At 45.5% G+C, this 20,709-nt stretch overlaps 1 protein-coding gene across 1 annotated transcript in view; it reads left to right on the forward strand.

The window, feature by feature from the left end:
* The window catches only part of THSD7B (thrombospondin type 1 domain containing 7B), a 651,631-nt gene that overhangs the window by 272,287 nt on the left and 358,635 nt on the right, over nucleotides 1-20,709 (forward strand). The gene's annotated exons all lie outside the window — the stretch shown is intronic.

Raw genomic sequence — 20,709 nt, forward strand, 5'->3', positions numbered from 1 at the left:
GATGCCAACGGTCACAATACTGACAGATTGCAAAGGTAAGTATTCAGGTTATGGGGAATCTTATGGCTAGGCATTAGGGGGAGGGTTAGGAACTAAGGGGAGGGTTAGGGTTAGGCTGCTGGAGGGGAGGGTTAGAGTTAGAATGCGGAAGGGAAGGGTTATAGTGCGTACACACTAGACGATATGCTCCCTGAGCGATATCGTCTAGGGTGTCCCCGGCAGTGTGTGCTCAATGTCGTTCATGACATTGAGCACACCCGCTGAACGATATCATTAACGATATCATTCAGCGCCGGGCTCTCTTCCCCCATTCCCCAACATGCAGCAACCTGATGACATCATCAGGTTGGCCTGCATGTTAACCCGATGAACGATGACGACGAATGACCCACGGGAACGCGCGTCGTCATTATCGTTCATCGTTTTTGTGATAAAAATGGACAATAAAGTGGACGACTGAACGATAACGATATCGTTGTCGTTCAGTCGTCCACTTTAATCGCCCAGTGTGTACCCACCATTAGAGTTAGCCTGCAGGATTGGAGGGTTAGGTTTAGGCTGCAGGAGTGGAGGGTTAGGGTTAGGGGGGAGGGTTAAGATTAGGCTGCGGAATGGGAGGGTTAGGGATAGGCTGCGGGAGGGGTGGCTTAAGGTTAGGGTGAGGGTTAAGATTAGGCTGCGGAATGGGAGGGTTAGGGTTACGCTGCGGGAGGGGTGGTTTAAGGTTAGTGGGAGGGTTAAGGTTAGGCTGCAGAATGGGAAGGTTAGGGTTAGGCTGCAGGAGGGGTGGTTTAAGGTTAGTGGGAGGGTTAAGGTTAGGCTGCGAAATGGGAGGATTAGGGTTAGGCTGCGGGACGGGGTGGTTTAAGGTTAGGGGGTGGGGAGGGTTTGGCTGCAGGAAGGGTCAGATAGTAAGAGGGTTAGGGTAAGGGTTGTAATAATATTTACAAAAATATGTCAGGATTCTCATTGTCGGGGTGCCGCTGTCAGTATTCTGACTGCCGGAATCCCGTACCCAACCCCTTTCTTCATTGCTTGTGTCTCTATTATATGATGCCATGAACACAGTTTTATTTAATTTATCTGCTACTTTCATTTGTACCTAAAAACAAATTAGTTTTTCACTATCAAAATGTTATACAAAATGTGTGCGTATGGCCTGGTTGAGTGTAAATGTATGTGGGTGTAAATACTGTATGCCTGACATAAACCTGGCGCATAAGCTACTGGCGCAAAGCTAGAACTATCTTCAAATGCATCCATCTCAGCATACGGTATGATGTGCTATTTTTATTTATGGCTATATTGAGCCAGGGGCACCGAGAGGGGGGGGGGCACTAATTGCCTGGGCCAGGGCTGCTGGAGGGGCCCGGAACCACCCCACCTCCCTCTTAAATCACAGCAGCCCAGCACATGCTGCTGTGTGCCGGGCTGCAGTGGCTCACGACCACAGCAGTCTCCTATGACTGTGGGGGGGAGAGATCACACTGATCGTGCCCCCCTGCCCCCCTGCCGCTTTGCATCGGGCTGAGGGGATCATAGCGCACTCCTCCCCAGCGTGCAACGGAGCTGAAAAAAAACCTATGTTTTAATCCTAATGGGGAGTGGTCACAACAACCACGATTACGCCACGCCCCTCCACCCGGGCCCAGCCGGCCTCTCTATGCCCCTGTATAGAGCTTATTCTTTACACCTATAATACGTCCAACTCAGCATTAATCTCCATAATGCTCATTCTTAATAAATACTTACCAGTCTGAAACTTACCCAACCATCTGCTAAGGTTTGAATATTTCAGTAAAGCATTTTTTCAATGTTTATTTTTTTTTTTCATTGTCTTCATTTATTTTTACAATGTATTTACTTTTATTAGCCATACCAAAATCCCAAACCATACTGTTATTTTGTTCTATTCTACATATAGAATTAAATTACATTTTCATATGTAATTAAATTACAAATTTTTTAAAGCAGAATGTGAAAATAAATAAAGTTATACTCTGACAAGTAGTAGGTACAGTTGTCAACCAGGACCTGCCTGTCTTTGTGCATTAGCCATGCGTTATTGATATCACTGCTTTATATTATTCTGCGCCCCGGCACGCCACCAGAAAGATGTGCACCACCCAGGGTCATGTCTAGCAATAGTTTATTTCATCAAATACCCCTCTCATCATCATCTCACTCCCAATCTGCCCCTATATCATGTCCCACCAAATCTCCTTCCACCCATATAATCACATTTCCCGTCAACTCCCTCAACGCCCTCACTTCACTCACCTATTACTTGACCAGAAATATTCAAATTAAACAGGTTACAAAATTAAATGCTGTAGATAATGAAAATACAATTTACATACTGTACTTAGCAGTAACATTAATAGTAAGCAAGTAGAATGTGGTCTAATAATGAGCGTAAGTTGTATATGCACTAATGGTCCCAGACTTCAAGTTTTCAGCTATAGTAATCAAAGGTGGTTGGTTTGATCTCAGTACTTGGGAGGATGAGAAAAGTAATTTAATACATACAGTAGTAATCATTACTATACATTGCTGTAGGTCAGTCACAGCCACTCATCTTCCCTCTGCTGGGCTGCCGGCTGCATCATGACTCGATTTGTGTCCCTCCAATTACAATGCCAGTTTCTTTCCCACTGAACTGTACACAGCCAGTGTCAGCATACAGACCCTTAACAGCTGGTCAGTGCGCCCATGATGTCAGTGCAAGGGGAACTCTTTAAGTGTGAAGCTGATGCTTTTTAGACATTTAATAAAATATAACCTTTGATGTTTCCAATACTGTAGAAAATATTTACAAAAATCCCAGATTTACAGAATGATGGATTAATTCTTTAGTAAGTATTGAAAAACCTAGAATCCATCAAAAACTACTGTTTTCTCCGGAAAAGGGCTCATTCACCACTTTGCATTATTTAACAGAAAGTCAGAGAAATCAGAGATTCATCCAATGATCCTACTTAAGTTACCCGTGCTTACTGCCATCTCTATAAAACTCCAAAGGGGACTGCCGCAAAGAAACGCCATCTCAGGGCATCTTATGACAACTAACGGTGGACTAAAATAAAATTTACATTCTCTAACATGGGTTCCAAACTTGCTGGAGGTTCATTCAAAAAATGTGATATTCAGACATCTGGCTACCCTGGATCACCAAGTTTTTTGGTAATTGCCTACTCTGACCCTATGAAAGTATACAAAGTTAGCATTCATAAAGGTTAAATATCATTAAACTCCACAGGATTTAGTATAGGTAATTTATAAAGTGCTCCCAATGTGTAGGGTAAAACTCCTTGGCTACCAAGGTGAAACATCGACGTAAAGGGGTTATGGACCTCACCTGTGATGAAAATCGCAGCATCACCCACCATGACATCCACACAGGGATCTCTCAGAAGAGACATTTAGAAAGTATGTTAGTGCATCCTGTGCAACAATGCAGAATGCCGTCACACATCAATCAGAGAATCACTGTCTGCCTACCTCTGATCTAATATATATACATTTATCAGATATAAATGTGAAAATAATTTATTGGGTATAACAGAATTCTTCAAATTTCGAATTCTCCAGCCTCTCCTTACTGCATCTAAGCTGTATAATTGGTTTACATTTTCCAAGCTTGTAAGATGAAAGTATCAATTTAATACGGTAAAAGTGGCTTTAATTAAAATTGATGGACAACGGAATAACTATTAAAAAATGCTGTTATGAACCATTCAGTCCCTTGTAATCGAAATTCTCAAATTATTAGGCTGGCAGAGCCACGATACATCATTGGCAATGTAAACACATTTACTGCTCGGAATCTGAGAAATCTCCTTGTGGGCTCATTAAATTATTCACCGCGACATCTCTGAATACTTTGCATTGTCAGATAAAAGAATTCTCTACATAATATTCCCAGATAAACTGGGATGTCACTTTTCTCAGAATCCGTGATGATTTAATAGCAATTCTAAAAAATGATTGTGTAAGGTTATGTAAGGTTAGCAATCATTATGTGTTTGCAAGTAAGTTATTTTGGTAGTTCAACTTAATTAGTGAGAAAATCATGTTAATATACTGTAAAATCAGAAATAGAGACTGCAGAAGCTGAATGGTCAGTGCTCAGGTGGGGGCTCAACACTGATATTTTTATTAGTTTTTCTAAACACATTGATGGCAATTGTTTGTCTTAAGGCAAATTGTAGGTCAGAGAAGGGTATTGTGAGGAATTGTGGCAAGCGTAGTTTTTGTTTCGTGGGTGGAGCTATTAGTGTGTTTGGCTGGCATTCTCCTACACAACATATGAACAAGAGAATTAGGGACTCTATGGTTCCCCTTACCAGGCACCTTGCACAGGAGAAGCTTCTCTCCGATAGGGATGATAACAAACCATTGATTTTATTCTGATGGAAATAAAAGCTCCATTAAAGTGCATGACGGTGTTGTGATGTTCGGCACTGTTGACTTGAGAAAATCCAATGGTGACCTTGTGGTTAGATCCCACCACCCCATGGTGAGAGCGCTTATCCTGTTTGTTGGAGGCTATCGAACAGGCTTACACTGATTGGCTGTCACTCTTACAGCCTGTCAGAGATTTGTGCAAAGCGGTAGCCCCCTGCCCTACTGTCTAGTTTAGTTATTGCTGTTCTAATGTCCTACTACACTGGCCGCTGGCTCATATGTGGAACCATTGATGGTTCTAACTTCTGACTATCAAATGGTTCTCGAACAAAGTTAATACCCCATCAATAGGATTGATGCAAGGTGGAAACAGCGAATTATTAAATGCCGCCCTCCTGATGGCCATCCCTACTGTTACATAGCAACAGGAGCATGATGACACAATGTTTACTGATGATTTGATCCACTTAAAAACATTTAATTAGATAATCAAGCCCTCTGATATTCCCAACTTGCCGTCCCAGTTCCTGAAAGCAAGAAAAGTATTGCACACATTAATTAGAGGGTTAATAGTTATAATTCCTATTGCAACAGCTGGTTTGTACTCTCCTCATAGCAGAATCAGCCAAAAGAAAGATGTGCATGTTGGTGCTCAGTGTAAGATGTTGGTTCTCAGTGGAAATGGCTTTTCAGGGCCGTATGTAAGTTTTCTGGTGTTCAGTACCACATTTCCTTTGAGTTGTGTGCATAAACATCCAATTATTTATATCCCACACTGGAAAGCAGGTAAGTATTTATTAAAATAGAAAGAGTTTGTGAGTGAAAGCACTTGTCTGGAAGAACAATGGAGGAAGGGGGAGCATGGCAAAATAGCTGACAATGCACAGAGAGAACAAGCGTAGAGGGAAGGCCTCCATTGTAGTACAGTTAAAGTAAATTGGTTACAAGCAGAATGCAGTACAGTTATAGTTACATAAGGTATAGTAGCATTATTGAAGGGTAGGTTATAAGGAGTATAGCAGGAGTAGTATTGCAGAGTTTTAAATATTATAGAGGTATAAGTAGTAATACTGCAGGCAGAGGGCTTGAGGTAGAGATGAACGAGAGTCAGCCATAATTACTACTACATTGTTGTACATAATTAAATGCGAACGATCTGCCTGTATCTGTACGATTGATTTGATACCTGTCATTATCATTAAGACACACTTGTACCAGCCACATCCTTGGTGTAAAAGATACATCTGAAAACAATCATATTAATGCTTCCGTCCAACTCTGCAAAGCCTGTAGTTCTGTGAACAAGCCCTCTCTGAACATTGCCTATGTGAGAAATCTCCGCTATAACTGAGTTACGCCTCTTAAATTGCAAGTGAAGATTTAAATCCGTATAACTTTGCATCAACCATAGTGTGTTCAGTTTCGGAGCACAGATGTTCCTCACTTAACCTACTCGTTTAACAACCGCTCGGACTTATGACCAGCCCTCCGACCAGCTGGAACCCATAGTACAATGACTAAAATGTTACTCTGAATGTCTTTTTATACATAACTTTAATTGTACCGTACAGTATGTAAGAGTTATGCAACCTAAAACACAGTTACCGTATCAAGTTTGAGTTTCCTTTAGACCTTATATTTATTCAGAATAAATAAAAATGATTACCTGTATTAAGTATATATGGCTCCTTGTTTAGTGACCAATTTGTTTAACGACAACTCGATCGTTAAGTGAGGAGCATCTGGTATGCGCATTGCAAAAACACAATGGTCATACAGTAAATTTAAGAGTATGGTTCTCCCCTTTAAACACTGGTGTGTGCAGCACTTTTGATTGGAGTGAGCACCCAGGTAAATCTAGAGAGGGAGACTCCTGGCCAAGAAGCTTGTCTAGTCTAGTACCACCCAGGAGTGTGTTTAGCACCACCCAGCAACATATCTAGCACAGTGACATTCAGAAACACACTTTTTCATTCAAAACTCTGGAGCATGACAGGGAGCATGATAGGGGAGGGAGTATGACTGCCTACCCTGACTGCATATCCCTGATCTACTGTAGCACTATTTTCAGGTCATTAATCCCACCTATCATCATCATCATCATCATCATTAAACACACCCAATTTCCTCCTATAATTATATCCCACCAAATATTCCAACGTTTTGTGAGTCATTGACGCTCATCCAGTAGGGTTGCTCACAAGCACTGAGACAGCGTCCTACATTAGGTTGTACCTGTACTCAGCCTAGGCCCTATGCGTGCCTATATTAATATATTGCATGAAAAACTGCATGTATAAATTACTGGAATTGGGATAATCCCCAGATATCTTGGACAGTTAGCAGCTATAACTCTCACTGATTAAACTGAAAATATAATGTACTACTTGTTGCCATTTCCAGAATCATTTGCTTGTGAAATGCTCAAATGTCTCTAAACTGTGGAAATAATTATGCCTGTACGACTCGCAAATTACCAGCGCACTCACTTCCCTGGAGAGTATTTCTTCATAGAAAGGATATATAACTTTATAACCTAATTCATTATCCCCAGCTGGTGAAAATGAAGTGAAAATAATTGCAAATGGCACAACGAAAAACTTTTGGCAGAACATTGATATTAAGCAGTGGAATAATTTAATTTGATTTCATCTGCTCATTGTGTCTGTGGGTAAGATCTCTCAGGCAGAGTTTAGTGATGAAATTGAGATCGTTTTATTAGAAATCTCAAGTTCTTTCGCACACCCTGATGTGTACATATTGAACATTGTAACAGATGTACAGTGCATATATCAGTGACTGCAAGTTTGGGCTAATGGAATGTCTCACCACATACAAACAGCACCTTACTAATTTATGTACTAATTTTCCTTAAGGTGTAGATCAGGGGTGGAGAACCTTTTTTCTGCCGAGGGCCATTTTGATATATAACATTATTCGCGGACCGGTGCAGGCCACGCCCCCTCCATGTGACATCACATGGGGCGGGCCACAATCGCCAGTAATTATAGCAATGCCTGGAGCATCCTCAGGATGCTGTAAGGGCAGCGGTGTGATCATCTGAAGTGCCCTAAGGGCCTGATTCAGACCCGGATGCTAAGAAGTGTTCGCTCGTACCTACCGATGGTTCGCATTGTGTGCATGCGTATGCATCGCACTGCATGTGCGCAAGCCAGTCACTGCGATTGGGAATCGTGCGCTCGTAGCACAAAGACTGAGCGCTACTTTGAGTGACAGATAGTGCAGTTTGTGGGTGGTGCCAGGGGAAGGTGCTTGTGAACGGGGGAGTGGCGGCGTGAATGCAGGCGTGTCTGGGCGTCAAAACGCCATTTAAAGGGCGTCCATCATTAGCATGGAGGCGTCATTGTACACGTCACCTGGTTGTATTTCAGTCAGCACTGATTGCAGTGCTTGCAGCAGGGTAGGGGCCACCTCAAGCGCTGCGTGCAGCTCCGATGGCTCTCGATGTTATCGATTATTCATACACTTCCTGGAGATGATGTGTGTTAAGAAAGGAAAGTGGGCGTCTTTATATACCTCGCTCACTGCCGTCGCTCTTTAAGATATAGAGGGCGTCCTTACGCCAACAGTGCGATCGCGGAATTTACATACCCGGCCTTTTTGGCCGCGAGCGATTGCAGCTTAGCGTCCGGGTCTGAATCAGGCCCTAAGGACGCTCCAGGCGGCACTGCTGCATAGATTCTGGCTGCAGTGTGCCATTCTAGGCATCATGCTAGCCAGATGAGGCTAGCAGAAAAAAGCTCAGAGGGCCAGACCAAATGATTCCAAGGTCCTTATACGGCTCCAGAGCCTGAGGTTCCCCATCCCTGTTTTAGATAGACCTCTGTCCTCGATAAATGTAGAAAATAACAAGTAATGACATATATGTGCCCTTTGATGGAAATGGTGACTTCTAATATATAATGGTTACTTCTAGTATCGATAATGATAGTATACAGTAGGGGGTGGTGCATACATGTCAACATTGTATGGGCCCCCCCCCCTTATTGCAGCCTCTTCCCCGATACACAGTGCCATGAATCATAGTATCGTGCAGTAGTGTTGGGGTTTAATGACTCATTTCACTGCAAATTATGGCCCTCATTCAGAGCCGGACACTCTGAGCAGAGCGCACGCTCTGAATTAGGGCCGTCCTCCATAATTATGGAGAGTCCTCCTGGACGCTCGTATAGCTGTGGGTCACCACCCACAGCCTATACGAGCGTGCAGGTTGATGGCCGCGATGGTCTTGACCATCGCGACCATCGCCACTGCGAGCCGGAGCCTGCGGTTGAGTTTCTCAACCGCAAGGCCCGGAGTGATTTTGGCTCTATCAGAGCCAAAATCACTCCCACTGACATCACTAGTGATGTCAGTGGGCCGGCTTCTGACGGTAGGCGTTCCCATGGGAACGTCCCCGTCTGGGAGGCACGCCCCCGGCACGCCCACCAAAGGGGGCGTGCTGTCAATCAACATCGACAGCACGCCCCCTTTGATCAGACACAACGAGCGAAGGAAAGTCCTTCGCTCGTCGCGTCTGGCGCATGCGCACGACGGAGCTCCCGCCGTCGTGCGCATGCGCAGTGCACACCATCGACCCACTTGCGAGCGGACAGCCACTTGCGAGTGGGTCTGAATCAGGCCCTATGTTATCTAGCCACTTCACTGAGAGAATGGTGGGATGGGAGGTTTGGAACAGCTGCGTGGAGGGAATTGGTTTTATTGGGACTTTGTTTAGCGCCTGTGGTTCTTGTAAGATTTTTACTGCTTGGATTTGGGAGGTTGGACTATCCTCTCGAGAGCCCAGCAGAACTCCCCACAATTTGGTACATGATTCCAGGACAGTTGGCAAGCATGGATTGATGACATCAGAACTAACCTTAAAATACAGATATTACTGTAGTTATAAGAGTTTTGAAATCACAAATGATGTTGCTATATGTACTGCACAGTACACATTCCTGTAAATAAAATCTGAATGAACAGTGAGTTCTGACATAGGGCCTGATTCATTACGGATTCTAACTGCGATTGCAATAGCGTTTACGCACGCAGTCTCACTGCGAGAGTATGCTTATCCACTGCGATCACTATGCCATCACAGCACTACATAAGGACGTCTACTTTATCTTACACACATCCATAATCCTTATTAGCAAATCTGCAAAACCATCGGTAACACTGAGTACCAACGCAGCCTCACACACACTTGCACAAGCTCTGACCTTACTCAGGAATTGCTAATCTGTTGCTAACCGAGTACTCAAGCTGCGTAAAGCATCGCAGTGGATAATTTATGCACGCCCATGCAACTATGGGCCTGATTCAGCAAGGATCGCTATTGCGATTGCAATAGCGATTACGCCCGCAGTCTGCCTGTGAAGACCTGCTAAAGATTGCAATTGCAATACCATACGCAGCCTAATATAAGAACGCCCACCTCACCTTACACACATCCGTAATACTTAGCAAAACTGTGAGTACACTAGGGGTGTGCACCGGCCACTTTTCGTGTTTTGTGTTTTGGTTTTGGATCTGGATCTTTCTTCGTGTTTTGGATCTGGATTGGTTTTGCCAAAACCACCCTTCCGTGTTTTGGGTTCTGGGTTTTGTGTTTTGGATCTGTATTTTTTTTTTAAAAAGCATAAAAACAGCTAAAATCACAGAATTTGTTGGTTTCTCTGCTCCTATGCTATTATTAACCTCAATAACCTTAATTTCCACTCATTTCCAGTCTATTCTGAACACCTCACACCTCACAATAGTGTTTTCATGTCCAAAAGGTTGCACCGAGGTAGCTGGATGACTATGCTAAGCGACACGAGTGGGCGGCACAAACACGTGACCCATCTAGGAGTGACACTGCAGTGGCAGACAGGATGGCAGTTAGAAAAACTAGGCCCCAAACTGTACATAATGCAAAGAAAAAAAAGAAGTGCAAGATGGAATTGTCCTTGGGCCCTCCCACCCACCCTTATGTTGTATAAACAGGACATGCACACTTTAACAAATCAATCATTTCAGCGCCAGGGTCTGCCACACAACTGTGGCTGAAATGATTGGTTCGTTTGGGCCCCCACAAAACAAGCTGGCAATTAATGTGTCCCTGCACAAACTGGCTCTACGGAGGCAAGATGTCATCCTCATCCTCCTCATCCACCGATTCCTCACCCTCTTCAGTGTGTACATCCTCATCCTCACAAAGTATTAACTCGTCCCCACTTGAATCCACCACCACAGGTCCCTCTGTACCTTCTGGAGGCTGGTCTCCCTGGAAGAGCTGATAATTCATTTTGATGAACATCATCTTCTCCACCTTCTGTGGAAGCAACCTCCTACGCCTTTCGCTGACAAGGTTCCAGGCTGCACTAAACACTCTTTCGGAGTACACACTGGAGGGGGGGCAACTCAGGTAAAATAGAGCCAGCTTGTACAGGGGCCTCCAAATTGCCTCTTTTTCCTGCCAGTACAGGTATGGACTGTCTGACATGCCTACTTGGATGCTGTCACCGATGTAATCCTCCACCATTCTGTCAATGGTGACAGTATCATATGCAGTGACAGTAGACATGTCAGAAATTGTTGCCAGGTCCTTCAGTCCGGACCAGATGTCCAAACTTGGTCCTGCCTGCCCTGCATCACCGCCAGCGGGTTGCTTAGGATACCTAAGTTTTTTCCTGGCAGCCCCAGTTGCGGGAGAAAATGAAGAAGGAGCCGTTGACGTGTCACGTTCCGCTTCAGCTGACAGTGTGTTCACCAGCAGGTCTTTGCACCTCTGCAGGCTTGTGTCGGCCGGAAAGAGAGACACCACATAGGCTTTAAACCTAGGATCAAGCACGGTGGCCAAAATGTAGTGGTCTGATTTCAACAGATTGACCACCCTGGAATCCTGGCAAAGCGAATGAAGGGCTTCATCCACAAGTCCCACATGCCGAGCGGAATCGCTCCGTCTTAGCTCCTCCTTCACTTTCTCCAGCTGCTTCTGCAAAAGCCTGATGAGGGGAATGACCTGACTCAAGCTGGCTGTGTCTGAACTGACTTCACGTGTGGCAAGTTCGAAGGGCTGGAGAACCTTGCACAACACGGAAATCATTCTCCACTGCGCTTGAGTCAGGTGCATACCCCCTCCTTTGCCTATGTCATAGGTGGATGTATAGGCTTGTATGGCCTTTTGCTGCTCCTCCATCCTCTGAAGCATATAGAGGGTTGAGTTCCACCGCGTCACAACCTCTTGCTTCAGGTGATGGCGGGGCAGGTTCAAGAGTGTTTGCTGGCGCTCCAGTCTTCAGCACGCAGTCGCTGAATGGCGAAAGTGGCCAGAAATTTTTCGGGCCACCCAAAGCGTCTCCTGCACGCCCCTGTCGCTTTTCAGAAAATTCTGCACCACCAAGTTTATTGTGTGAGCAAAACATGGGACGTGCTGGAATTTGCCCAGATGTAATGCCCGCACAATATTGGTGGCGTTGTCAGATATCACAAATCCCCAGGAGAGTCTAAGTGGGGTAAGCCACTGGGCGATGATTTCCCTCAGTTTCTCTAAGAGGTTGTCGGCGGTGTGCCTCTTACTGAAACCGGTGATACACAGCGTAGCCTGCCTTGTAACGAGCTGGCGTTTCTGAGATGCTGCTACTGGTGACGCTGCTGCTGTTGCTGCGTAAGGTGATACATCTACCCAGTGGGCTGTCACAGTCATATAGTCCTTAGTCTGCCCTGTTCCACTTGTCCACATGTCCGTGGTTAAGTGGACATTGTGTACAACGGCATTTTTCAGGACACTGAGGACACTTTTTCTGACGTTTCTGTACAGTCTCGGTATCGCCTGCCTAGTGAAGTGGAATCTAGACGGGATTTGGAACCGGGGACACACTACCTCCATCAATTGTCTAAATCCCACTGCACTAATGGCGGATACCGGACGCACGTCTAACACCAACATAGCAGTCAAGGCCTCAGTTATACGTTTTGCTTCAGGATGACTGCTGTCGTACTTCATCCTCCTCGCTAAGGACTGTTGGAGGGTCAATTGTTTAGTAAAAGTAGTGGTGTTCCTACTTCCTCTCTGGGATGATGAACGACTCCCAGCAGCAGCAACAGCAGCAGCGGCAGCAGTAGGCGTAGCAATGCAGGATCCTCCAGAGGAATCCCGGATAGGAGAGTCAGTCATGCCAGTGACATGGCCTGCAGGACTACTTCCGATCCTGACTAAGGAGGAAATTGACGAGGAGGGAGTTGACGGTGTGGTTTGCAGGCGCTTGGATACAACAGGACAACGGGATTTAGGTGTCCCTGGACTGCTTACGGTCTTAGCCAAAGTTTCTGAACTTGACAGTAACTTTTTATGAACGCGCTGCAGGTGCCGTATAAGGGAGGATGTTCCTAGGTGGTTGACGTCCCTACCCCTACTTATTTCACCTTTACATATGGTACATATGGCAAGACAGTTGTTGTCCGGATTTGGATAGAAATATTGCCAGACCAAAGAGGTGGAATGTTTGGTCTTCTGCCCAGGCATGACCGTGATGGGCTTTTTCATCCCACGGACAACAACTGTCTCCCCCGGAGCCTGATTTAAACAAACCACATCACCATCAGAATCCTCCTCGCCAACTTCCTCCTCAGCGCCAGCTACACCAGTATCCTCATCCTGTTGTACTTCAACAGTGACATCTTCAATTTGCATATCAGCAAGTGGACTGTGGGTGCTCCTTTCAGCACTTGCAGGGGGCGTGCAAATGGTGGAAAGAGCCACCTCTTCCCATCCAGTGCTGGGAAGGTCAGGCATCGCAACCACCACCACACTTGGACTCTCCTTGGGGATTTGTGATATCTTCTTAGAAAGCACAGTTCTTCGCTGTGCTTTTGCCAGCTTAACTCTTTTGATTTTTTTAGTGGGAGGAGGGCTTCCATCGTCATGTGAAGCTGAACCACTAGTCATGAACATACTAGGGATCGACCTTAGCCGTTCCTTGCCTCTCCGTGTCGTAAATGGCATATTGGCAAGTTTACGTTTCTCTTCAGCTGATTTAAATGTCTTTTTCAAGGTCATTTTCCTGAACTTTGCCATTTGGGATTGTATGTGCCCTCTACTATGACATTGGGCATCGGCCTTGGCAGACGACGTTGATGGCATGTTATCGTCTATGTCATGACTAGTGGCAGCAGCTTCAGCACTAGGAGGAAGTGGTTCTTGATCTTTCTCTATTTTATTTTTATCGGAGAAAGTTTGGTCCTCCATTTATGTTATATCGATTTGATATATACGTGCGGCTAAACACAGAAAATAATTTTTTTTTTGGTTTGGACTGGAGTGTACTTTGTGGGTTACAGCACCCTTTAACGGTCAAGCCAGCCGGCCCTTTACTTATGACACAGGCGCACTCTTGGCACTACTTTGTTGATGCACGTGCGGCTACTGCGCACACAATTCACAAACACAGAAAATAATTTTTTTTTGGTTTGGACTGGAGTGTACTTTCGGGGGTTACAGCACCCTTAACGGTCAAGCCAGCCGGCCCTTTACTTATGACACAGGCGCACGCTTGGCACTACTTTGTTGATGCACGTGCGGCTACTGCGCACACAATTCACAAACACAGAAAATAATTTTTTTTTGGTTTGGACTGGAGTGTACTTTCGGGGGTTACAGCACCCTTTAACGGTCAAGCCAGCCGGCCCTTTACTTATGACACAGGCGCACGCTTGGCACTACTTTGTTGATGCACGTGCGGCTACTGCGCACACAATTCACAAACACAGAAAATAATTTTTTTTTGGTTTGGACTGGAGTGTACTTTCGGGGGTTACAGCACCCTTTAACGGTCAAGCCAGCCGGCCCTTTACTTATGACACAGGCGCACGCTTGGCACTACTTTGTTGATGCACGTGCGGCTACTGCGCACACAATTCACAAACACAGAAAATAATTTTTTTTTTGGTTTGGACTGGAGTGTACTTTGGGGGTTACAGCACCCTTTAACGGTCAAGCCAGCCGGCCCTTTACTTATGACACAGGCGCACGCTTGGCACTACTTTGTTGATGCACGTGCGGCTACTGCGCACACAATTCACAAACACAGAAAATAATTTTTTTTTGGTTTGGTCTGGAGTGTACTTTCGGGGGTTACAGCACCCTTTAACGGTCAAGCCAGCCGGCCCTTTACTTATGACACAGGCGCACGCTTGGCACTACTTTGTTGATGCACGTGCGGCTACTGCGCACACAATTCACAAACACAGAAAATAATTTTTTTTTTGGTTTGGACTGGAGTGTACTTTGGGGGTTACAGCACCCGTTAACGGTCAAGCCAGCCGGCCCTTTACTTATGACACAGGCGCACGCTTGGCACTACTTTGTTGATGCACGTGCGGCTACTGCGCACACAATTCACAAACACAGAAAATAATTTTTTTTTTGGTTTGGACTGGAGTGTACTTTGGGGGTTACAGCACCCTTTAATGGTCAAGCCAGCAGGCCCTTTACTTATGACACAGGCGCACGCTTGGCACTACTTTGTTGATGCACGTGCGGCTACTGCGCACACAATTCACAAACACAGAAAATAATTTTTTTTTGGTTTGGACTGGAGTGTACTTTCGGGGGTTACAGCACCCTTTAACGGTCAAGCCAGCCGGCCCTTTACTTATGACACAGGCGCACGCTTGGCACTACTTTGTTGATGCACGTGCGGCTACTGCGCACACAATTCACAAACACAGAAAATAATTTTTTTTTGGTTTGGACTGGAGTGTACTTTCGGGGGTTACAGCACCCTTTAACGGTCAAGCCAGCCGGCCCTTTACTTATGACACAGGCGCACGCTTGGCACTACTTTGTTGATGCACGTGCGGCTACTGCGCACACAATTCACAAACACAGAAAATAATTTTTTTTTTGGTTTGGACTGGAGTGTACTTTCGGGGGTTACAGCACCCTTAACGGTCAAGCCAGCCGGCCCTTTACTTATGACACAGGCGCACGCTTGGCACTACTTTGTTGATGCACGTGCGGCTACGGCGCACACAATTCTCAAACACAGAAAATAATTTTTTTTTTGGTTTGGACTGGAGTGTACTTTCGGGGGTTACAGCACCCTTAACGGTCAAGCCAGCCGGCCCTTTACTTATGACACAGGCGCACGCTTGGCACTACTTTGTTGATGCACGTGCGGCTACTGCGCACACAATTCACAAACACAGAAAATAATTTTTTTGGGGTTTGGACTGGAGTGTACTTTCGGGGGTTACAGCACCCTTTAACGGTCAAGCCAGCCGGCCCTTTACTTATGACACAGGCGCACGCTTGGCACTACTTTGTTGATGCACGTGCGGCTACTGCGCACACAATTCACAAACACAGAAAATAATTTTTTTTTTGGTTTGGACTGGAGTGTACTTTCGGGGGTTACAGCACCCTTTAACGGTCAAGCCAGCCGGCCCTTTACTTATGACACAGGCGCACGCTTGGCACTACTTTGTTGATGCACGTGCGGCTACTGCGCACACAATTCACAAACACAGAAAATATATTATTTTTTTAGCACTTGGGGGGAGCACCCCTGATGGACAGAGCACCCCCTGGACAACACTACAGCACTCCTTTAGGACTGGGACACTGCACAGGACTTTGGAGTGGACACAGCCCCTATGGAGAACTGACTGCACAACACAGTCCAGCCAGCCCCTATGGACTTTGAAGTAGTGGACACAGCCCCTATTAACAACAGCAGCACAGCACAACACAGCCAGCCCCTATGGACTTTGAAGTAGTGGACAACAGCAGCACTACACTACACTACACTACACAGCCCTAACTCCCACCCTCCCTCTTCACTGTTCACAGCCGAGTGAGAAAATGGCGCCGACGCGGGTACCTTATATAGGATCCAAAACCCGCGAGACTCGGAAGGCGGGATGATGACGTTTTGCCTCGATTTCAGATCCGAGTCAGGCGGGAAAAGTCGAGCCTGACTCGGATCGGACTCGGATCGGGGGGGCTCGGGGGGGTTCGGATTTCAGAAATCCGAACCCGCTCACCCCTAGAGTACACTGAGTACAATCGCAGCCTCACGCACACTTGCACAAGCCATGACCTTACTCAGGAATTGCTCACCTCATCGCACACAGTGAAAGTCCAAGCTACGTATGGCATTGCAGTGGCTAATATATGCACGCCCCTGCAACGGCGTTCAAACAGACTGGCACACCTGCGTTTCACCCACTACCCCGTCACCTACCACAAACGGCACTTCCTGTCAATCACTCTGCGATGGGTCTGTGTAGTCACTGCGATCGCAGTCCTGATAGCAGTGGCTGGCTGCACACTGCGATGCATACGCATGTGCAGAGCGCAACAGTTGGCCGGTTGTGTGTGTAATCGCAGTTGCGATTGGTAATGAATCAGGCCCATTATCACTTATAATAAGTGAGTTCTGATATTATTGCTGCAGTCTTCATTTGCATCTTATTATTAGTTTTTTTTAGACTTTTTTATTGAAGTGCATTGCACCAATACAACAGATTCATCACATTGGTACAGATGCATTTAAAGACATCAGATGAAATCTGAAAGTAAATTGGCTTATTAGTAACACAAATCCACTTGCTACAGTACTTGTATATTATTATTATTATTAGTAGCAGATTTATGAGACCTGTATAAAAACGCTACAACATTGTGCTTTCATATGGTCACTGAACTCTTTAGGCATACTTGCCTACTTTTGAGAAAGCATTTCAGGGAGATTGTGAAAGCAGCACCTATGAGCGCGTCTTACAGTGGGCGTGTACTGATAAATCTGAGAGGCGTGTCCTAAACCTGACTTACATCCAAATGTAAACCAGCCCAAAAGCAGTTAGTAAGATCTGTTCGTTGATGAAAACACACTAATACTTTGCAGAAATTCATAGGGATCATTGTGCCTTATAATAACCAATGCAAGGAAATTACACTAATGATCCCATTTGAATGTATATATCTCTGTTTTTTAATATAACAACTTCATAATGGGGGTAAGGATGAAATGAGGGAGATTGCTAGACTCTACAGGGAGACAGGGAGATTGCTACTATTTGAGGGAGTCTCCCTGACAATGAGGGAGAGTTGGCAAGTATGCTCCTAGGTGACTTCTTTATTAACAAGATATTGGGCTCTATTTATTAATATTATTTTTACTAAAATAAGTGAAAAAGGGTGTTTTCACACCCTTTTCGCATTATTTTAGTATCACCTACAGTTACTAAGGGGCAATTGGAGTAGAATTCGTAAAATTCTGCTCCAACCCCTAAGTATCACTTATTTTTAGTAATCAGATCGCATTTCCCATAATTGTAATGGTAGTTACTAAAAATAAATAGTGAAAAAAATACCTAGGGAGGCCCCGTGATAGTAACGCCAACCTGGACGTGGCGTTAATCAGAGTCTCCCCCAGTTACCGGACTCCTGCTCTGCTGTAACGGGCAGAGCAGAGCCTGAAGCCGGTCCCAGTGATCAGCTATGTGGTCTAAACAGACCGCAAGCTGATCTCTGCTACAAAAAATTACTTATCTGAGTCCATGGACTGGTGGTCGGGGCTCCGGTGATGTTCTCCCTTTGGTCAGCTGGTGTCTCATGCTGCACTGCGACCTGGTCTTCAGGTGACCGTGTCCCAGTGCAGTATGGGATGTCAGCTGACCGGAGGCATGGAAGACATCACCGGAGCACCGATGACTGCAGGTTAAGTGCTATTGAGGGAGGGTCAAGAGAGGGTCCGCAATTGCGGGGGGTGGGGCTTAGTGCTGGGGGCAGGGCTTAGCGCCGGGGGGAGGGTAGCAGCGGCGGCCGGTTGGCGCATGCGCGGGCACTTTGTCACGGTATTTTTTCCGAATATACCGTGACTAGTGTGCGGAGGGGATTTGCAGGGACAGAGGGCCTAATTCAGACCCGCTTGCGAGTACTGAATGCTCGCAAGCGGGTCGATGTTGGCCAAGTGCGCATGCGCACGAGGGAGCCGGCTCCATCGTGCGCATGCGCGAGACCCGCATAGCGATGGCCAAGCCATCGCTATGGGTCTCGCTACAAAGGGGGCATGCTGTCGATGGTGAGTGACAGCACGCCCCCTTTGGTGGGTGTGCCGGGGGCATGGCTGCCCAGATGGAGGCATTCCCATGGGAACGCCTATCATCTGGGGCCGGCCCCACTGACATCACAAGTGATGTCAGTGGGAGTGCTCTCGGCTCTGATAGAGCCGAAAGCACTCCAGGGCTTGTGGCAACAAGACCCTACCACAAGGGTCTCGTCGCAAGCCCGATGGTCGCGATGGTCTTGACCATCGCGACTATCTTTTTGACCGCTCGCTATAGCTGTGGGTGGTCACCCACAGCTATACGAGCGGCCAGGTGGCCGCTCTAAAAACTAAGAGGGACGGCCCTGATTCAGAGCGAGCGCTCTGTCAGAGCGTCTGGCTCTGAATCAGGGCCAGAGCTTTATTGCAAACTCTATCCCTGCAAGGGATTTGCAGTAAATCCCTGTGATATTGCCTGAATTCGCAATGCGAATTCAGTCGGTAATATCACACTACAATCTGCATTACAAATGCAGATTGTAGTAAATAGAGCCCATAGTAACTTGTTTTCGTCAGGGCCATAACTAGGGGTGTGCATCTGGTGACACCTCACAGAGCACAAGGGCTCTGTGGGCAGCACTGTCACTACCCCATGTTCCTTGTTTCTGTCTAGCAGGTTGCCTGGAACGGCACCTCCTGCCAGGCTCGCTTGTGCAGTGCCGTCTCTAGAGCATCCTGCAGTCACAGAAAGTCTCACTTATTTGTAATCTTGCAAGATTCATTCTGTTTTATGATTTTATGTTCTATTTTTTCTCTCAATTGATTCACAATTGTAACTGTTTGTATTTATTATAGGGGTGAGCGGGTTCGGTTTTACTCGGTTTTACTCGGATCTTTTTATTGGCTATCACCGATCATGTGCTTTGGATAGCGAATAAAATCGAGCCGAATTTGCGGTAAAGTGGCGATAAGAACCGAGTAAAACTGAGTAAAACCGAACCCGCTCACCCCTAATTTATTATCTGACTTTTTAATACCAACAGCCTAGTTAAATTTATTTTATTTTGTATTATTAAATTAGTCAGTGTCTGTAATAGGAGCTAAGACATATTTATAACTTATATACTGTGTATTATATAATTAAATAAATGTCTTCCAAACCTAGGGGTATTTTTATCAAAGTTTGATTTTGTTTGATTTTTCATTTCTGGTAATTTTGCATTCAATTTGCATTTGATTTTGATTCATCAGAGATTTACTAAAGTCAAAATCTAATGTGAAATCGAATATAAAACCAAATCCCCTTCAAAATTGAATATCGTCTAAACATTACATAGACCAGCATAAGATCTTCTGATTTACTAAAATTCCAATTGAAATCGAACACCAAATCGAACACAACATCCCCAAGATAATAGTCCTGCATCATGCTGGTGATTTTAGCATGGTTCTTGTGTGTTATGTAAGTGTTAAAATAAAGAAAGTAAATGACGTGGGGTCCCCCCCAAAAACACAACCAGCACTTGGCTATGTGAGCCAGTCCTGGTTGTGAAAATATGGGGGCTATCTTCCACACACCTGGGCGGTGGGTGTAGGATTGATACAGTAGGTGTAAAAAATAGAATATAGTTAATGTTGTCTTTTACATGGGGACTATGGGGTCTATTTACTAAGCCTTGGATGGAGATAAAATGAACAGAGATAAAGTACCAGCAAATTAACTACTAACTGCCATGTCACAGGCTGTGTTTGAAAAATAACAGCTAGGAGCTGATTGGCTGGTACTTTATTCTTGTTCACTTTATCTCCATGCAAGGCTTAGTAAATAGACCCATATAGATTCTCCCCCGCATGCTGGTACCACAAGTACCAGCATGCAGGGCATTAAGGGGCTGCTGGTACCTATATTCACCCTGTAAAGACAATATTAAAATAAAGACAGTACTCACACACCAATGAAAGTAAAATCTTATTACATACAGATATAACCTCCTAAAAAACGACTCACCTAATTCCTGGCGCAGGTCGGTCCGCTTCTCTAGTAGCATGCCAGATATGCCCATAACATAACAAACCCCATTGTCCCGAGGCATACTGGATACAGAAAAGCTGTATGTGTATACACATACAGCTCTTCTCCGCAAGTGACAGGACCCACAAGGTTTGCTGTACTTGTAGGGCCGCAAGCCAATTACTGGCTGTTACTATAGTAACGGGACGCTGATTGACTGTGAGTGGCCTGGCTGTCAATCAACAACAAGGC

This window comes from Taudactylus pleione, unplaced genomic scaffold (genome assembly GCF_031769625.1).
Source record: "Taudactylus pleione unplaced genomic scaffold, aTauple2 ptg000156l, whole genome shotgun sequence".
Lineage (NCBI taxonomy): Eukaryota > Metazoa > Chordata > Amphibia > Anura > Myobatrachidae > Taudactylus > Taudactylus pleione.